Source organism: Salvelinus sp. IW2-2015, linkage group LG27 (assembly GCF_002910315.2).
Source record: "Salvelinus sp. IW2-2015 linkage group LG27, ASM291031v2, whole genome shotgun sequence".
Taxonomy (NCBI): Eukaryota; Metazoa; Chordata; class Actinopteri; order Salmoniformes; family Salmonidae; genus Salvelinus; species Salvelinus sp. IW2-2015.
This window is the reverse complement of record NC_036867.1, coordinates 33,821,562-33,843,205: the sequence shown is the minus strand read 5'-3', so window position 1 is coordinate 33,843,205 and position 21,644 is coordinate 33,821,562.

The following is a 21,644-nucleotide window of genomic DNA, read 5'->3' as shown; positions in this document are numbered from 1 at the left end:
GGGGGGGGGGGTTGACGGGCGCCTCCCATGCCCCACCCTCTGTACCCCCACTCCCCCACTCCCCCACTCCCCTGCCCTAAGTATCATCAGCCAGTGGTGGATTGAGAGCCAGCGGAGCCTGACCTTCCTCCCTGCCACACACACACACTCCCTACACACATACACCACTCCCCTACACACTTCCTCTACACACACACTCCCATCCCACTGTGCTGCTCATCTCTGTCGTCACAAAGGAATGGCAGCGTGGCCTGGCTGTCACAACCTATTATCACTGAGGCGCCCAGGGCACTCTCTTTCTTTCTCCCTCCTCTCTTTTCTCTCTCTTTCTCCATATTCTTTCTCCATTTCTCATTTCTTGGCTGTTCTCTCTCTCACTGCCTCCCTCTCTCATTGCTCTACCTCACTCACTGCCTCCCTCTCTCATGCTCTACCTCCCTCTCTCTCTCTCCTCACTCACTCCTCACTCACTCACTCACTCACTCACTCACTCACTCACTCACTCACTCACTCACTCACTCAGCACTCACTCACTCACTCACTCACTCACTCACTCGCGCACTCTCTCAGCGCACACACACACACACACACACACACACACACACACACACACCACACACACACACACACACACCACACACACACACACATCACACACACACTACACACACACACACACACAACACACACACACACACACACACACACACACACACACCACACACACACACACACACACACACAACACACCCAGACTGACAAATTAGATGCCTTGCTGTCCTCTCAGATGCTGATATTTCAATCAGCCTTTGTTTATCTTGGCATCATTCGTGGCCTTGGGAGATCAATGGCAGCGGTGCTCTTTGTTAGCTCTGTGAAACAGGCTGGAGGAGGAACGTGAGAAGAGAAGGGAAGGTGAGAGCGGAGGACGTTCCGTAATATGGCTCCTCCCCCCACAGCCAGGCCCAGCACCATGGAGGAGCCTCAGAAGACCAGAGGGACCAGAGGGAAGATAAAACCGCAGCACTAATCACTGGTCTTTCTCCCTCTTCCCACACGGCACGTTAGTGGTGATGAATCAGACTCACACGGCCCTCCTCTGGCTCTCCTCTGGAACCTCTTTGAAGTTCATGGCAGGCGGTGGGCGAGCTCTTTCTCAGACGGATGCCCTTGATGACAAGAGGCACCCCCGTGTTTATAACACTACTCTGACATGTCATAAAAGTCTGGCCCGGGCCAGGCAGCCAGTGTGGGTCGAATCAACAGGCTCGGGCTGCCCACCCCTCCTCCTTTCTCAAGATGCCAATGAGAAGTTTTGGTTCCACATCAACAGTTTTGGACAATGTTGTCTGATATCAGATGAGGGAGTGACTGGTGGAATATGTGAGATTGTCGGGCTGGGTTACTTTAGGAATGAGAAGTATGATACCATAGATAGATCAGCAAGTTATTCACAAGAGGTCAACATTCAAAGGCCAAAGGTCTCCGTTTAAGACTTTCTATTTAGACTTTGTATTTAGTCAATGCAAAGTGTTGTCTGCAGTACACATACTATATAAACTGAGTGTAKAAAATATTAAGAACACCTGCTCTTTCCATGACATATACTGACCAGGTGAATCCAGGTGAAAGCTTTGATCCCTTGTTGATGTCAGTGTAGACAGAAAGGGAGGAGACAGGTTAAAGAAGGATTTTTAAGCATTGAAACAATTGAGACATGGATTGGTATGTGTGCGATTCAGAGAGTGAATGGGCAAGACAAAATATTTAAGTGCCTTTGAATGGGGTATGGTAGTAGGTGCCAGGCGCACCGGTTTGAGTTTGTCAAGAACTACAACGCTGCTGGGTTTTTCACGCCAAACAGTTTCCCGTGTGTATCAAGAATGGTCCACCACCCAAAGCACATCCAGCCGACTTGACACAACTGTGGGAAGCATTGGAGTCAACATGGGCCAGCATCCCTGTGGAACGCTTTCGACACCTTGTAGAGTCCATACCCCGATTAATTGTGGCTGTTCTGAGGGCAAAAGAGGGTGTAACTCAATATTAGGAAGGGTCTGAATACTTATGTAAATGTGATATATCAGTAAAAAAAATACTTTTACAGAAACGTTTTTTTGTCATTATGGGGTATTGTGTGTAGATTGATGGGGGGTGGGGGGCACACACACACACACACACACCATTTAATCCATTTTAGAATAAGGCTGTAATGTAACAAAATGTGGAAAAATGGTCTGAGGAGTTTCAAAAAACATTATATATATACACTACCGGTCAAAAGTTTTAGAACACCTACTCATTCAAGGGTTTTTCTTTATTTTTACTATTTTCTACATTGTAGAATAATAGTGAAGACATCAAAACTATGAAATAACACATATGGAATCATGTAGTAACCAAAATAGTGTTAAACAAATCAAAATATATTTTATATTTGAGATTCTTCAAATAGCCACCCTTTGCCTTGATGACAGCTTTGCACATTCTTGGCATTCTCTCAACAAGCTTCATGAGGTAGTCACCTGGAATGCATTTCAATTAACAGGTGTGCTTTGTTTAGTTAATTTGTGTAATTTCTTTCCGTCTTAATGCATTTGAGKCAATCGGTTGTGTTGTGACAAGGTAGGGGGGTATACAGAAGATAGCCCTATTTGGCAAAAGACCAAGTCCATATTATGGCAAGAACAGCTCAAATAAGCAAAGACAAATCCTTGATGAAAACCTGTTCCAGAGTGCTCAGGACTTCAGACCGGGGCAAAGGTTCACCTTCCAACAGGACAACGACCCTTAACACACAGCCAAGACAATGCAGAAGTGGCTTCGGGACAAGTCTCTAAATGTCCTTGAGTGGCCCAGCCAGAGCACGGACTTGAACCCGATCGAACATCTCTGGAGAGACCTGAAAATAGCTGTGCAGCGACCCTCCCCAATACAACCTGACAGAGCTTGAGAGGATCTGCAGAGAGGAATGGGAGAAACTCCCCAAATACAGGTATGCCAAGCTTGTAGCGTACCCACGAAGACTCYAGGCTGTAATCACTGCCAAAGGTGTTCTAACAAAGTAGTGAGTAAAGCATCTGAATACTTATGTACATGTAATATTTCATTTTATTATTTGTAATACATTTGGAAAAATAAAAAACAGTTTTTGCTAAGTCATTATGGAATATTGTGTGTAGATTGATGAGAAAAAAATATATTTAATCAATTTTTGAATAAGGCTGTAACCTAACAAAATGAGGAAAAAGTCAAGCGGTCTGAATACTTTCCCGAATGCACTGGATACACTGAGCGTACAAAACAGTGAAGACACCTTCCTAGTATTGAGTTGCACCCCTTTTTGTTTTCTTCTTCGTTGCATCCCCCACAGCTTTCATCTGGATTCCCCTGGCCAGTCTGTCATGGAAATGTTTGTGTTCTTTGCATATTGTGTAGAAATGTCTTTGAAGAGCAAGAACATGTGGACAATAGGCCTACACTGAGCGTTTGTGCTTCAGTGCTTGCCTCTAAAGTTCAGTGAATTGCCTTGTTAAAAGAGGTCTGTTGGGACAGTAGTACAACAGCAAACAAGAAAGCGCAGCATACTTTTCCAGGCACACTTTGTTCTCTCAGAGGCTGTGGAATAGCTGCCTTGACTAGCCTCACAGCAGAGTCAATGCACGTGTTTGAGATCGACTACCGTCATCAGAATTTCTAATCTACAAATCCCCTTGTGTCCCAAATAACTATGTATAAGCGATTCTTGTGATCGAGATTGGCTGTTCTGTGCCTCGTCTTGCTAAAACAAATCCCCTCTATCAGATAAAGCCCCTATCTGCTCCCAACACACCACCACCACCAGRGCATTGCCCACGGTCAACCTTTGTCTTGGTGCCTGGACCAAGTCCATCTCTCAACTCTCAAGTCCATGTCCAASGACCATGTCCATGGCTAGGAGGGTGTGAGACGTGGGGGTAGGGATGGATGATAGGAGTGGGAACCAAACAGGACACGGCGCACAGCGAGTAACCTGAGAGAAGTGACCTGGGCGTCGGGCCATATCGACAGGGAGATCAGGCCTGGAAGTAAAGCCTTCTCCAAAGCAGTTCTGGGGGTTATCAGTCCATCTCTGGCCCCTCTCCAGCCCACTCTACTTGACCCCTGGTAGACCCTGACCCTCTCATGTGCCACTGTTTGTGTGTTTACTGAGCACTCAATGACCGTGGCCTTTGGTTTGGGTTCTCTGTGTATGCATGTGTGTGTGTGTGTGTGTGTGTTGAGAGGGGGCTTGATGTTGTCCAGGGCCTTTGCAAGACATAATGCTGTCGCTGATGTATTTAGGAGTAGGTGCTGTTCAGTGAGACAACACATTGTAGGTTTCAGATTCTATCAGCTCTAGATACTGAGCCTTCCTCTGACCTGCCCTTGACACCAGATACTCCACTGTTTGGATACCATTACATTTTTATGGCTCTTTTRTCGGGAAATGGAAACCTTTCCTCCTCAAACTCTTTTTTCCCTCTCTACCGAGCAGCAGGCGCCTCATAGAAACCTCCCTGATACTACCGGACCGATTTTTGAAGAAGCGTTCTGTCAGAACCTCCCAAGGAGATGTCAAAATGTTGATGTTAAGTTAGAAAATTGTTTCCCCCGGCGTGACTTTAAAAGGGAAACATGTGTCTGGGCCTAAGAAAAGAAGAGGTGATATATAAATGCAGATGCACTCAGCCCGTCTCCAGTTCAGGATATGAATGGGTGAGATAAGAATGTGGAGTATTTGGCTGTGGATGTTATAAACCTGCACTGTAAACAGAGTGGGTGTYAGCAGCAGGCTGTGGCGTGGTGGTTGGTGCCCCGGGGCCTGGGGGTCCATGGGGGCTTGGGGGCTGGGGACACACCCTGGACAGAGCCCTTCTGGGTGCAGGTTTACTAAGGCTGCTTTTGGCCACTGACTCTCTCTTCTCTCTCTCTGCCCCCTTTCACTCTATTCTGTCTCTCCCTCTGCCTCTCACTCTCTCTGTTCAGAAGAGGAGAGCCTGTAGTCCCACAGTGTGTGTAGAGCTTTCTCTCCCTCTCTTTGCTCTGACTCTGCCAGGCCAGCTGCAGGCTGCAGGCATTCCACTCGTTACAGCATGTCATCCAGCACCTCTTTAAACTGGACAGGCTGTAGGGGGCTGGAGCTGAGGCTGGAGCTGGGCAGCATGCCAGGGCCTCAACCCCTACTTAACCAGGCCTACGCACTTTATAAAGATACCCAGGACAGGTTTCTAGCAGGACGCACACCATGGATCATTTTTAATTACCCTACAGAAGTAGAACAGGAATTAAACTGGACAATAAGATGGCCGAACAGATTAGGTCTTTGTTAAATTGTAGTTGCTTAACGTTCCTAGCAAAGTGTCGTATCAGGATAATGCTGTACTGTAGAGGTGTCCTGTGGAGTCGGTGGATGTGGAAAAGAGACTGTGGAGACTTCTAACACGTATTTGTATACTGTTAGGAGAGCTTWAAAAAACMGAGTATGCTTGGTACAGTTGAAGTTGGAAGTTTGCATACACCTTAGCCAAATACATTTAAACTGAGTTTTTCACAATTCCTGACATTTAATCTGAGTAAAATATTCCCTGTCTTAGGTCATTAGGATCACCTCTTTTATTTTAAGAATGTGAAATGTCAGAAATAATAGGAGAGAGAATGATTTATTTCAGCTTTTATTTTGTTCATCACATTCCAGTGGGTCAGAAGCTGTACATACACTCAATTAGTATTTTGGTAGCATTGCCTTTAAATTGTTTAACTTGGGTCAAACATTTCCGGATAGCCTCCACAAGCTTCCCACAATAAGTTGGGGTGAATTTTGGCCCATTCCTCCATGACAGAGCTGGTGTAACTGAGTCAGGTTTGTAGGCCTCCTTGCTCGCACATGCTTTTTCAGTTCTGCCCACAAATATATCTATAGGATTGAGGTCAGAGCTTTGTGATGGCCATTCTAATACCTTGACTTTGTTGTCCTTAAGCCATTTTGCCACAACTTTGGAAGTATGCTTGGGGTCATTGTCCATTTGGAAGACCCATTTGCGACCAAGCTTTTAACTTCCTGACTGGATGTGTTGAGATGTTGCCTCAAATATATCCACATCATTTTCATTCGTCATGATGCCATCTATTTTGGTGAAGGGCACCAGTCCCTCCTGCAGCAAGCAACAACATGATGCTGCCACCCCGTGCTTCACGGTTGGATGGTGTTCTTCTGCTTGCAAGCCTCCCCCTTTTTCCTCCAAACATAACGATGGTCATGTATGGCCAAACAGTTCTATTTTGTTTCATCAAGACCAGAGGACATTTCTCCCAAAACAATCTTTGTCCCCATGTGCAGTTGCAAACCGTAGTCTGGCTTTTTTTATGGCGGTTTTGAGCAGTGGCTTCTTTGTTGCTGAGCGCCTTTCAGGTTATGCCGATATAGGACTCATTTTACTGTGGATATAGATACGTTGTACCTGTTTCCTCCAGCATCTTCACAAGGTCTTTTGCTGTTGTTCTGGGATTGATATGCACTTTTCGCACCAAAGTATTCATCTCTAGGAGACAGAACGCATCTCCTTCCTGAGCGGTATGACGGCTGCGTGGTCCCATGCTGTTTATACTTGCGTACTATTGTTTGTCCAGATGAACGTGGTACCTTCAGGCGTTTGGAAGTCTCCATGGATGAACCAGAACTTGTGGAGGTCTCCAATTTTTTTTCTGATGTCTTGGCTGATTTCTTTTGATTTTCCCATGATGTCAAGCAAAGAGGCACTGAAGTTTGAAGGTAGGCCTTGAAATACATCCACAAGTTACACCGCCAATTGACTCAAATTATGTCAATTAGCCTATCAGCAGCTTTCTAAAGCCATGACATTTTCTGTAATTTTCCAAGCTGTTTAAAGGCACAGTCAACTTAGTGTATGATAAACTTCTGACTCACTGGAATTGTATACAGTGAAATAATCTGTCTGTAAACAATTGTTGGAAAAATGTACTTGTGTTATGCACAAAGTAGAGTCCTAACTGACTTGCCAAAACTATAGTTGGTTAACAAGAAAATGTTGTGAGTGGTTGAAAAACGAGTTTTAATGACTCCAACCTAAGTGTATGTAAACTTGAGACTTCAACTGTACATTTATACATGTAAATGACTCTGAAACAACTTCCATTGACATGTGAATATGTCCTAATATGGACACCGTACTYAAAGTCATACTGTATGAGTCAGTCTGCGACGTTTGTTGATGTGCTTGGTCATGCTCCACACGTGATAGCTGTGTAACGGTTCTCTGGGCAGACGATTGCAACGCCAAGCGGCCGGAGAGGACACGTAAATAACAGCACAGCATCACTTGGCTGCTGCAGGCTGAGGCTATGCAGTTGGATAACTATAGGTCCCACAAAGCTAGCTATTTTGCTGCCCTTATTGTGCCCACAAGCTTAACAAAKTGTAAATCTGTAGAAATCTCATTAAAGCAATACCGGAGTCTAGACTGGGGGATCTTCAGGCACGAGCGTTTATTACCCTATAGCGGATGCTGCCACATCCAGCAAGTAAACAAAGCGTAATCCTCTGAAAATGTTACAGCTCACTGAAGAATAAATCTTCCTAAGCTGCACAACATCAGTTGAACTGGGAGTACCAAACTGTATAAATGTGTACTACAGATCATATATCAAAGTAAGTAGGTATTACTAAGCATATGTTTGTCTCAATATGTTAAACAAAGTCATGTACGGTATCATATTTTTGGGTCATTGAAATGTATATTTAAAAAAAGATGATTTCATGTTTTGGCGTGAGTTGATTGTTTGTACTTCATGTTGGATATTAGAGCAGGGTAAGCTTTACAAACAGGTGTTTCATGTGAAACAGGCTTTGCCAAAACATTTACATTTTAGTCATTTAGCAGACGCTCTTATCCAGAGCGACTTACAGTAGAGTGCATACATTTTATTACATTTTTACATACTGAGACAAGGATATCCCTACCGGCCAAGAGCAGACGCTCTTATCCAGAGCGACTTACAGTAGAGTGCATACATTTTTACATACTGAGACAAGGATATCCCTACCGGCCAAACCCGGTAGGATCTGTAATCTGTCGCAGCCGGTTGCGGCCGGCTGCGACAGAGCCTGGGCGCGAACCCAGCCCAGCCTGGGCGCGAACCCAGAGACTCTGGTGGCGCAGCTAGCACTGTGATGCAGTGCCCTAGACCACTGCGCCACCCGGGAGACACGGGTCTCCCAAAAGACATTCAGATACAGTGCTTTCAGAAAGTATTCACATCGCTTGACTTTTTCAAAATGTTCTAGTTTTACAGCCTGAATTTAAGCTGAGCTGAGCTGAACTAAAATATCCCAGAAATGTTTCATATGCACAAAAAGCTTATTTCTCTCAAAATGTGTGCATACATTTGTTTACATCCCTGTTAGTGAGCATTTCTCCTTTTCCAAGAGGTGGATGGCATATCAATAAGCTGATTAAACAGCAAGATCATTACACAGGTGCATCTATATCACAGATGTATTGAGGGCGCATGCAATTGGCATGCTGCCTGGAGGAATGTCCACCAGAGCTGTTGCCAGATCATTTTATATTAACTTCTCTACCATAAACTGCCTCCAACATCATTTTAAAGAAATTGCAGAGCATGTGTATGGCGTTGTGTGGGCGAGTGGTTTGCTGATGTCAACATTGTGAACAGAGTGCCCCATGGTGGCGGTGGGGTTATGGTATGGGCAGGCATGAGCTACGGACAACGAAGACAAAATTGCATTTTATCAATGGCAATTTGAATGCACAGAGATACCATGACGAGATCCTGAGGCCCACTGTCGTGCCATTCATCCTCCGCCATCACCTCATGTTTCAGCATGATAATGCACTGCCCCATATRGCAAGTATCTGTACACAATTTCTGGAAGCTGAAAATGTCCCAGTTCCTGCATACTCACCAGACATGTTCATGTTCCCGCCGATATCCAGCAACTTRGCACAGCCATTGAAGAGGAGTGGGACAACATTCCACAGGCCACAATCAACAGCCTGATCAACTCTATGCGAAGGAGATGTGTCGCGCTACATGAGACAAATGGTGGTCACACCAGATACTGACTGGTTTTCTGTTCCACGCCCCTACCTTTTTTTAAGGTATCGCTGACCAACAGATGCGTATCTGTATTTCCAGTCATGTGAAATCCATAGATTAGGGCCTAATTTATTTATTTCAATTGACTGATTTCCTGATATGAACTGTAACTCTGTCAAATCTTTGAAATTGTTGCATGTTGTGTTTATATTTTTGTTCAGTATATATTAAATTGAGATTTTTGGTCACAGGCCTACACACAATACCCCATAATGTCAGTGGYATTATGTTTTTAGAAATGTTTACAAATTAATAAAAAATMAAAAGCTGAAATGTCTTGAGTCAATAAGTATTCAACCCCTTTGTTATGGCAAGCCTAAATAAGTTCAGGAGTAAAAATGTGCTTAAGTCACATAATAAGTTGCATGGACTCAGTGTGCAATAAGTGTTTAACATGATTTTTGAATGACTACCTCATCTCTGCACCTCACACATACAATTATCTGTAAGGTCCCTCAGTCGAGCAGTGAATTTCAAACACAGATTCAACCACAAAGACCAGGGAGGTTTTCCAACGCCTCGCAAAGAAGGGCACCTATTGGTAGATGGGTAAAAAAAAAAAAACGTACATTGAATATCCCTTTGAGCATGGTGAAGTTATTAATTACCCTTTGGATGGTATATCAATACACCCAATCACAACAAAGATACATGCGTCCTTCCTAACTTAGTTGCCTGAGAAGAAGGAAACCGCTCAGGGATTTCACCATGAGGCCAATGATGACTTTTAAAAAGTTACAGAGTTTAATGGCTGTGATAGGAGAAAACTGAGGATGGATCAACAACATTGTACATACTCCACAGTACTAATCTTAATTATAGAGTGAAAAGAAGGAAGTATTCACATAATAAAAATATTCCCACACATGTATCCTGTTTGCAARAAGGCATTACATAAAACTGCAAAAAAACAAAAATGGCAAAAATGTACTTTATGTCCTGAATACAAAGCTTTGAGTAACACTCCTCGTATTTTGAAGCATGGTGTTGGCTGCATCATTTTATGGGTATGCCTGGCATCGGTAAGGACTAGGGATTTTTTTTTAAATAAAAATAAACGGAATAGAGCTAATCAAAGGCAAAATCCTAGAGGAAAACCTGGTTCAGTCTGCTATCCAACAGACACTGAGAGACAAATTCACCTTTCAGCAGGACAATAACCTAAAACACAAGGCCAAATATATACTGGAGCTGCTTACCAAGATAGAATTGAGTGGCCTAGTTACAGTTTAGACTTAAATTGTCTTGAAAGTCTTTGTCAAGACTTGAAAATGACTGTCTAGCAATGATAAACAAKTAACTTGACAGAGCTTGAAGAATTTTAAAATAATWAWATGCAAATATTATACAATCCAGGTGTGCAAAGCTCTTAGAGACTTACCCAGAAAGACTCACAGCATTAATCGCTGCCAAAGGTGATTCTAACATGTATCGACTCAGGGGTGTGAATACTTATGTAAATTAGATATTTCTGTATTTCATTTGAAATACATTAGCAAAAATGTCTAAAAACATGTTTTAACTTTTTCATTATGGGGTATTGTTTAGATTGGTGAGAGAGGAATTGTATTTATTTAATCCATTTCGAATTCAGGCTTTACTCTTAACAACAGAATGTGGAAGGCACTCATCCTCATTGTCTGTTTGTTATGAGAGGATTATTTATTGAGATATAAATAGTGTAGTCTTCAGAAATGTACAGAACATGTCAACTGGCCCATGTTGACTCCAATGCTTCCCACAGTTGTGTCAAGTTGGCTGGATGTGGTTTGGGTGGTGGACCATTCTCGATACGCACGGGAAACTGTTGAGTGTGAAAAACCCAGCAGCGTTGCAGTTCTTGACACACTCAAACCGGTGCGCCTGGCACCTACTACCATACCCCGTTCAAAGACACTTAAATATTTTGTCTTGCCCATTCACTCTCTGAATCACACACATACACAATCCATGTCTCAATTGTTTCAATGCTTAAAAATCTTTCTTTAACCTGTCTCCTCCCCTTCATCTACACTGGTTGAAGTGGATTTAACAGGTGACATCAATATGGGATCATAGCTTTCCACTAGATTCATCTGGTCAGTTTATGTCGTGGAAAGAGCAGGTGTTCCTAATGTTTTGTACACTCTGGGTACTTTATGTGTGTCACCAAGAAGTGCACATTCACATGATACAGCATGTGCATTGAAWATCATCACTCCTGTCATACAACCAAACACACAGAGGGTGATGAAGAGAAAAATGGCCTTTGAGACTTTTCCAGTCACCCAGGCAAGAGGCAAAGCTTCGTACTTATCCTCAATCAAACACCCCCCAAAAAGCACTTGTGTAGCATCAAGGAATTCCATCGGATGAGAGCCAAGTCAGTGAGTCAATAGGCGACGGATACTTATCCAGCTTTTATTAGGCCAGTGAATGAAGCGTTTTCCCCACTAACAGCAATAGGTCCTTAATCACAACTCTACCGTCTGTGGCAGTCAGAGTTTTATTCGCCCGGACGGAGGGACAAACTGTTATTTAAAGCAGATACAATTAAGTTCCTCACATAGGATTAGTGGTCAGTAGCATCTGCTGACTACTGGCCAGGAGGGGAGTCGAGAGGGGAGTCCCAGCTAAGGCCATATTCTGATTAAAAYGGGACCTTCTGCCCTCTCCAGTCCCTTGTCCAGTCTTAGCCAGGGCCAAAAAAGCATGGAGAGGCCTGGCCAAGGTTAGCGTACTGGATGTGGACAGAACACAGCGTGCCTAATAAAACGCCTGGCATTAACATGAACCCCCTCCTCTAATAAGTCCACTCCTCATCCATCAGTTTTCAACTGGACTGGACATATGGGGTACATTAGGCTAATCGACAGGGAGGGAGTAGAAGCGGGCGTGAGGGGCTTACTTTGTTCGCATGCCACTCACCCTCCTTCAACCCCCCCCAGCAGAAGGTATTTTGGTAATGAATTTGACAGAGGTCAAGTTCACGAGAACCATGGCGTGTGTGGAAATCCACAGGGCTTATCTAACTGACCTTATGCGACGATGCAGAAGGGTTAATACTGTGTGTGTGTGTGTGTGTGTGTCGGGGGGGCTGTTGTCTCTTCTGATTGGAAATATCTGTCCATCGGCCTGTCAGAACTCACATAGAACTGGATATCTTTTACCTACAGATATCGGATCTGTACAGCAAATATATATTTATCTAAGATCGAATTCTGCTGTCACATAGAGGAGACCGTTGTCTGTTCACTTCAAAACCACTTCAACATCCCCCCAAAAGTTTCTGAGATTAGCCCCGCGGCATTTTTTTGCGTAGTACACACTTTGTGTTATTTGGCTATTTTGCGTGTTTGTTCAAATGATGTGTTACTTTAAGTGTTAATCCATTCTAAGTTTAGTAGGTTAATGTGTTGAAACAGTGGGTCTACCCACTAGGCTCTATAGGTCATCAGAGTCCAGACTGTATGGGGATTTGATAAAGTCGCACAGTTTCAAGATAAACTAAGACGAACACGGCAGCCAACTGTCGTCTTCTGTAATGTTGGGATGGGAGTCAGTTCATGACGGTGTTGGTGCAGTCACTGACCAGGAACGCCATGAGTGTCCATCTGACGTCCCTAAGCTTCATGTCCTGCAGATGAATGTGCAATTTGTGTGGATGGATCATTGCTGTGGATTTTGCAGAGTCAGGAGGCAAAACAGGCTTCATTTCTTGAGGAACATCTTATGTCATCATGGTAAGTACCCTGCCATTAATGTGGCAAGTCACAACCTATCAATGTGACCCCTTCTCTGACATCTTGAGTCATTGGGTGGTGTGTCACATGAATTGTGAATTAAAAAGGTTTTATGACAGAACAAAACACAATTTTATTCCCACGAAAGTGCAAAAAACAACTTGCGATGGGTTGTGCCTTTGTTTGGAAACCACAATGCCATTTGAGAGCACAGCTAACTCTATCCAGCTGTGATGCTCACAAGTCTGTCCTGTTCTCAGAGTTGTAGAACCGGACAGCTGTTCTCTTGAAGACAACTTGGATCTGGGGTACCCCATCTATCACTGTTTGTACTCTCTCTGTTGGTGTGTGTGTGTGTGTGTGTGTGTGTGTGTGTGTGTGTGTGTGTGTGTGTGTGTGTGTGTGTGTGTGTGTGTGTGTGTGTGTGTGTGTGTGTGTGTGTGTGTGTGTGTGTGTGTGTGTGTGTGTGTGTGTGTGGGTGTGTGTGTGTGTGTGCATGCTCTGGTAGGGGTCTCCCCTGTGTGTGCCCGCCACATACTAGTGTTCACAGGAAATTGACCACAGCTTTGAAGATGCGGATCAAGGGATTTTTTCTCCAATGGGGAGATCACAAGTTAGTTCTAAGCCACATTGGTTTTGATATATGGTGACTGTTGATGCGTTTTGATGAGAGAACCATGCTTGTCATCAGAGTTAAACATGTGGTAAGTTGTTGTTGGTTTGAACCCCACTTGGACTCCCGGATGTTCCAGCGGTGCGTAGGCATGGGATGTGAGGTGACATGTTTATGTCATTTGGCAGAAYTGAGTTGGGATATCTTTGGGTCGTGTATCTTGCTTTGAAAGAGATGGGTAGAGTGTATCATGTTCAGTTCTCTACGTTGTCATGTCTGCCACAATCCCACTGAGATTAGGCCTAGCTAACAAATGACGACTCATTATTAAAATGTTTCAGGAAGAGCCTTCATAGGCCATGCAATGTCCATCGAAGCAAAATCAACATTCCTTTTGCAGTTCCAAGCATTCGTTATTTGTCTACTTAAATCATTTATTTAATCAGCGAATTAAACATTTAAGCCATTATCAGTTTATCAAGGCACTGTCATTCAATCGTACATTAACGGTATCAGAATATCTGTTATTGGTCACCTGTTATTGGTCAGAGTGAACACAACGGCCTTATTGCAGCGTGAGTACAGTAATATAATAACTCTAACCAGCTGGCTAAAATCAGTCACTGTCACAGATACACAGGTTAACGGATCAATTGAATGATCATTCCCGCCGTTTGGTGTATGACATGAGATGAGATCCTGTGACAATGAGGCTGTAGACAGCTGGCGTGTCTGATCGGCACAGATTGGTTTTAGTGGCACTAATAAAGCTGATTAGCTATTGGKCCGCAGGCCTATTAACCTGATACAGACACCGAGTGGGTGTGTGTGTGTGTGTGTGTCTGTGTGTGTGTGTGCCACACTTCCTCAGACACTAACACACACAACGTTAAAAGGAAGAGCATAGTTAAGAGACAAAATAGCTCACTTTCAGCAAAGTTGTCTGAAAGTGCAGTGCAGAAAATCCACTATCTGCAATGAATAGATTCCTGTGCTTGGTTGCATAAAACAAGCCTCGAATCTAGCGACAGAGGTCTAGACAGAGGTGCACAGTGACGCTGAGGTAACATGCTGTCTGGAAGGTACAACGCCTCGACTGGAGGAGTCTAGGGAACGCCTCAGAACACACTGAGAAGACAGGAGAGTCCAAGCAGKTAAAGCTGTTCAATATTTAATGCTTGGTTGGTTCCTCTRTTTCTCAAATGTCAAAYGAGCCCCCCAGAGTACCACAGACAAWACTGTGAAAACAAACATTCACTGGATGTTTCTCTTTTAGGGTCTATCTATGTTGACCTATCAGATATCTGGATATAGGAATTCCTGGCTGACTGAGCCTATGATAATAGTTATTGTAAAAGATTAGGAGTAAGGGAAGATGGGAGAGAAAGTGGAAGAATTCGCTGTCCAAAAACCTCACAAATGGTAAACTATCTAAATCTTTGTAAGTGCGTTACTTTTGGCAGCCAACAGTGCCATGTGAGGACATACAAGCAATTAAATTAAATTAAATTAAAACATTGACTTCATATAGTGATCATGGAGAATATAGTTTCCATTTTTCATACCGTTTCTCCTCACATTTACAAATGACTCTAGGAAAGCAACATTGTCCTCACCTTAGTCACTAACCACAGTGTTAGGGCAATAAGGATCTGATACTCGGACGTCTCAGGTGGAATCCAACTTCTGGGCTCTACAGAGCAGGTTGGCATTTATTGTCATGAATCTTGACTTGGAGGCAGCTCTGCAGAGTATTCGCTAGCTAGCGCAGCCACAAAGTCATACAATCTAACCCTAACCTTAACCACACTGCTAACCCTAATGTCTAACCCTAGCCTTAAATTCAAAGCACATTTGAGTTTTGGTGAATTTTTACGCCATAGACAARTTTGACTTTGCAGCTGGCACATTTAGCGGGGAATCGCCGAGTTCTGCCTCCAGGGCAACGTCAACCTGCGTCTACAGAGCTCCTCATTGTTTACTGTTCGAACTTGAGCCACCTCTTTAAAGGAAGTTAAAACCATCACGATAGCCCATGAAGATCAAATGACTTTGTACCCATCATTCCTTCACAAAGTGTTCAATTGTGTCCCGTTGTGGCTTTCTTCGACAGTGAACAAAGCTCCCTACAGTTGAACTGTACATGTTGTATAGGTGTACAGTGGAATATTTTTATTATGCGCTCCATGGACTGTGAAAGCAATCTGGCATCAAAGGGAAGCCAAGATAGAGGTAACACAATGCTACATCAGTGACCGTACAGTAGGACTGTTAAGGTGTGTTTTGTGTTCTCGTCCCTACAACCCCCCCTCCCCCTCCCCCCCTCCCTTCCCACAGTGATGTAACATAACAAGGTTTTAATGTTCACGCTCAAATGACAAAGACGCTTTGTGAGCGCAAGGCTATGTAAGAATCCATTTACCTTAGAGAAGTAGATCAGTAGATTTAACAGCACGGCTCATTCGTTGTCAGAGAGTGACACACCAAATGTACAGATGAAACAGATAAGGGGGACTTTTTTTATCGCCTTTGTTGCCTTTACAAAGACTTGTAAAGTAAGATGATAAATGTGTGTTGTAATGGGAAGAGCACCATGTGATGTTTATTCTGGGCTGTAGGTGGGCGTGATTTTTATTCTGGGCTGTAGGTGGGCTTGATGCCCGACATTGAGGTCTTGTTGCTTTTTCTTGATGAAGCAAATCAGGTAGTGGTTCTCAAGTTATATTTAGCTTTTAGGTTCGCTGTGAATGATCTGCCACGCAGCTAGTATGACAACATAATATTTTCCGTTGTCATTTATACAGGAGTCAATTGACAATGACATTCAGTTATTGTTTTTGACAATGGTTAAGAGCCTCTCTTCCACAATGGACCCTTATCTGACGGTCGGAGGCAGAGACCGCTAATCAGGATTACGCTTGAGTCTTTATGGGACATAAATGAATTCCGAGACTTTGATAGATGATTACTCCGAGATAAGATTTTAATGGCTTAATGTTGCCAGCAATTAATCTTCTAAGAAGCTGCTGAGTCTTTGTGCTGATTTGACCAGCGGGACCGCTGCACTGCTGGGGACCGAATCTATTTAATTAATCCTTCAGTTTGTTTGTTCTACAGGCCAGTCAAACATGCTGCCTTTCAATTAGAAAAACAATGACTCATAATAACAATTCTTCATATGTACTGTAATGTACCTCTGAGAGAGGCGAAAGGAGCGATATGAGAAATAGAATGAAGGACAGGTCAACTACGGCGTTACTGTCAGGGATTAAAGGGGAGAGTCTAGTTTAAACGATGATCCCATTGGATCATTCTTAAGACAAACAAACAGACAGACACTAGCTACAATAGCACATATAACTCCAGCGACAGAACCACATGCTACAGTTTCTCAYTGAAATGATAACTAGGTTTTASCGCTCATACATAAAATCAAGGCAATTATGCAATAATATCGAAGGGTTAAGGTAATTACAGAAAATATAGATATTGACTAAAATTCAAGTTTGATTGAATATTTTATTTGTATTTGGATAGATGATGTCATATCAATATTTTGAGATATAGCCATAGCACCATGTGTAGATCCTAACATTGAATAGATATTGACATTGACTACTACTTTTATTTACAGTTGAAGTCGGAAGTTTACATACACTTAGGTTGGAGTCATTAAAACTCGTTTTTCAACCACTCCACAAATTTCTTGTTAACAAACTACAGTTTTGGCAAGTCAGTTAGGACATCTACTTTGTGCATGACACAAGTCATTTTTCCAACAATTGTTTACAGACAGATTATTTCACTTATAATTCACTGTATCACAATTCCAGTGGGTCAGAAGTTTACATAGACAAAGTTAACTGTGCCTTTCAACAGCTTGGAAAATTCCTGAAAATGATGTCATGGCTTTAGAAGCTTCTGATAGGCTAATTGACATAATTTGAGGCAATTGGAGGTGTACCTGTGGATGTATTTCAAGGCCTACCTTCAAACTGAGTGCCTCTTTGCTTGACATCACGGGGAAATCTAAATAAATCAGCCCCTGAACAAGGCAGTTAACCCACTGTTCCTAGGCTGTCATTGAAAATAAGAATTTGTTCTTAACTGTCATGTTCCTGACCTGTTTTCCTTTTTCTTGTATTTATTTAGTTGGTCAGGGCGTGAGTTGGGTGGGTTTGTCTATGTGGTATTTTCTATGTTATGTTGGGATGTTTGTGTCCGGCCGGGTATGATTCTCAACAGAGACAGCTGTCAATCGTTGTCCCTGATTGAGAATCATACTTAGGCAGCCTGGGTTTCACTTGTGTTTTGTGGGTGTTTGTCTTCCGTGTAGTCGTTGTGCCACACGGGACTGTTTGTCGGTTTTCTATTTGTTATTTTGTTTTCATTATAGTGTTCAGTTCGATGCTAATAAATTATGGACACTAACCACTCCGCGTATTGGTCCGATCCTTCTCGCCTCTCCTCGTCCGAGGAGGAGGAATTAGAAAGCCGTGACATTAACTGACTTGCCTAGTTAAATAAAGGTCAAATATTCCTCAGAAAAAAAATTGTAGACCTCCACAAGTCTGGTTCATCCTTAGGAGCAATTTCCAAATGCCTAAAGGTACCATGTTCACCTGTACAAACAATAGTACGCAAGTATAAACACCATGGGACCATGCAGCCGTCATTCCGCTCAGGAAGGAGATGTGTTCTGTCTCCTAGAGGTGCGAAAAAGTGCATATCAATCCCAGAACAACAGCAAAGGACCCTGTGAAGATGTTGGAGGAAACAGGTACAAAAGTATCTATATCCACAGTAAAACGAGTCCTATATCAACATAACCTGAAAGGCCGCTCAGCAAGGAAGAAGCCAATGCTCCAAAACCACCATAAAAAGCCAGACTACGGTTTGCAACTGCACATGGGGACAAAAATCGTACTTTTTGGAGAAATGTCCTCTGGTCTGATGAAACAAAAAATAGAACTGTTTGGCCATAATGACCATCGTTATGTTTGGAGGAGAAATGTGGATGTTTGTAAGCAGAAGAACACCATCTCAACCGTGAAGCACGGGGGTGGCAGCATCATGTTGCGGGATGCTTGCTGCAGGAGGGACTGGTGCACTTCACAAAATAGAAGGCATCATGAGGAAGAAAAATTTGGTAGATATATTGAAGCAACATCTCAAGACATCAGACAGAAAGTTAAAGCTTGGTCGCAAATGGGTCTTCCAAATGGACAATGACCCCAAGCATACTTCCAAAGTTCTGGCAAAATGGCTTAAAGAACAACAAAGTCAAGGTATTTTTTATTTATTTTTTTTATTTTTATTTTACCTTTATTTAACCAGGTAGGCTAGTTGAGAACAAGTTCTCATTTGCAACTGCGACCTGGCCAAGATAAAGCATAGCAGTGTGAACAGACAACAACACAGAGTTACACATGGAGTAAACAATAAACAAGTCAATACAATGGTAGAAAAAAGAAAAAAAGAGAATCTATATACAATGTGTGCAAAAGGCATGAGGAGGTAGGCAATAAATCAAGATCATTACAATTTAGCAGATTAACACTGGAGTGGTAAATCATCAGATGGTCATGTGCAAGTAGAGATACTGGTTGTGCAAAAAAAGCAGAAAAGGAAATAAAAGCAGTATGGGGGGGGTGAGGTAGGTAAATTGGGGTGGCTATATACCGATGGACTATGTACAGCTGCAGCGATCGGTTAGCTGCTCGGATAGCAGATGTTTAAAGTTGTTGAGGGAGATAAAAGTCTCCAACTTCAGAGATTTTTGCAATTCGTTCCAGTCGCAGGCAGCAGAGAACTGGAAGGAAAGGCGTCCAAATGAGGTTTTGGCTTTAGGGATGATCAGTGAGATACACCTGCTAGAGCGCGTGCTACGGGTGGGTGTAGCCACTCGTGACCAGTGAACTGAGATAAGGCGGCACTTTACCTAGCATAGCCTTGTAGATGACCTGGAGCCAGTGGTCCGACGGCGAACATGTAGCAGGGGCCAGCCGACTAGGGCATACAGGTCGCAGTGGTGGGTCGAATAAGGTGCTTTAGTAACAAAACGGATGGCACTGTGATAACTGCATCCAGTTTGCTGAGTAGAGTATTGGAAGCCATTTTGTAGATGACATCGCCGAAGTCGAGGATCGGTAGGATAGTCAGTTTCACTAGGGTAAGTTTGGCGGCGTGAGTGAAGGAGGCTCTGTTGCGAAATAGAAAGCCGACTCTAGATCTGATTTTGGATTGGAGATGTGTGATATGAGTCTGGAAGGAGAGTTTGCAGTCTAGCCAGACACCTAGGTACTTATAGATGTCCACATATTCTAGGTCAGAACCGTCCAGGGTGGTGATGCAAGTCGGGCGTGCGGGTGCAGGCAGCGAACGGTTGAAGAGCATGCATTTGGTTTTACTAGCGTTTTAAGAGGCAGTTGGAGGCCACGGAAGGAGTGTTGAATGGCATTGAAGCTCGTTTGGAGGTTGGTTATCACAGTGTCCAAAGAAGGGCCAGAAGTATACAGAATGGTGTCGTCTGCGTAGAGGTGGATCGGGAATCGCCCGCAGCAAGAGCAACATCATTGATATATACAGAGAAAAGAGTCGGCCCGAGAATTGAACCCTGTGGTACCCCCATAGAGACTGCCAGAGGACCGGACAGCATGCCTTCCGATTTGACGCACTGAACTCTGTCTGCAAAGTAGTTGGTGAACCAGGCAAGGCAGTCATTAGAAAAACCGAGGCTACTGAGTCTGCCGATAAGAATATGGTGATTGACAGAGTCGAAAGCCTTGGCCAGGTCGATGAAGACGGCAGCACAGTACTGTCTTTTATCGATGCCGGTTATGAATTCATTTAGTACCTTGAGCGTGGCTGAAGTGCACCCGTGACCGGCTCGGAAACCGGATTGCACAGCGGAGAAGGTACGGTGGGATTCGAGATGGTCAGTGATCTGTTTGTTGACTTGGCTTTCGAAGACCTTAGATAGGCAGGGCAGGATGGATATAGGTCTGTAACAATTTGGGTCAAGGGTGTCTCCCCCTTTGAAGAGGGGGATGACCGCGGCAGCTTTCCAATCCTTGGGGATCTCAGATGATACGAAGGAGAGGTTGAACAGGCTGGTAATAGGGGGTGCGACAATGGCGGCGACAGTTTCAGAAATAGGGGTCCAGATTGTCAAGCCCAGCTGATTTGTATGGGTCCAGGTTTTCCAGCTCTTTCAGAACATCTGCTATCTGGATTTGGGAAAAGGAGAAGCTGGGGAGGCTTGGGCGAGTAGCAGCGGGGGGGGGGGGGGGGGGGGCTGTTGGCCAAGGTTGGAGTCGCCAGGAGGAAGGCATGGCCAGCCATTGAGAAATGCTTGTTGAAGTCTTCGATCATCACGGATTTATCGGTGGTGACCGTGTTACCTAGCCTCAGTGCAGTGGGCAGCTGGGAGGAGGTGCTCTTGTTCTCCATGGACTTTACAGTATCCAGAACTTTTTGGAGTTAGAGCTACAGGATGCAAATTTCTGCTTGAAAAAGCTGGCCTTTGCTTTCCTGCTGACTGCGTGTAATGGTTCCTGACTTCCCTGAACAGTTGCATATCGCGTGGGCTCTTCGATGCTATTGCAGTTCGCCACAGGATGTTTTTGTGCTGGTCGAGGGCAGTCAGGTCTGGAGTGAACCAAGGGCTATATCTGTTCTTAGTTCTGCATTTTTTGAACGGAGCATGCTTGTCTAATATGGTGAGGAAGTAACTTTTAAAGAATGACCAGGCATCCTCAACTGACGGGATGAGGTCAATATCCATCCAGGGTACCCGGGCCAGGTCGATTAGAAAGGCCTGCTCGCAGAAGTGTTTTAGGGAGCGTTTGATAGTGATGAGGGGTGGTCGTTTGACCGCGGACGCGCAGCGGATACAGGCAATGAGGCAGTGATCGCTGAGATCTTGATTAAAGACAGCAGCGGTGTATTTGGAGGGCAGGTTGGTCAGGATAATGTCTATTAGGGTGCCCATGCTGACGGATTTAGGGTGTACCTGGTAGGTTCCTTGATGATTTGTGTGAGATTGAGGGCATCTAGCTTAGATTGTAGGACTGCCGGGGTGTTAAGCATATCCCAGTTTAGGTACCCTAACAGAACAAACTCTGAAGCTAGATGGGGAGCGTCAAATT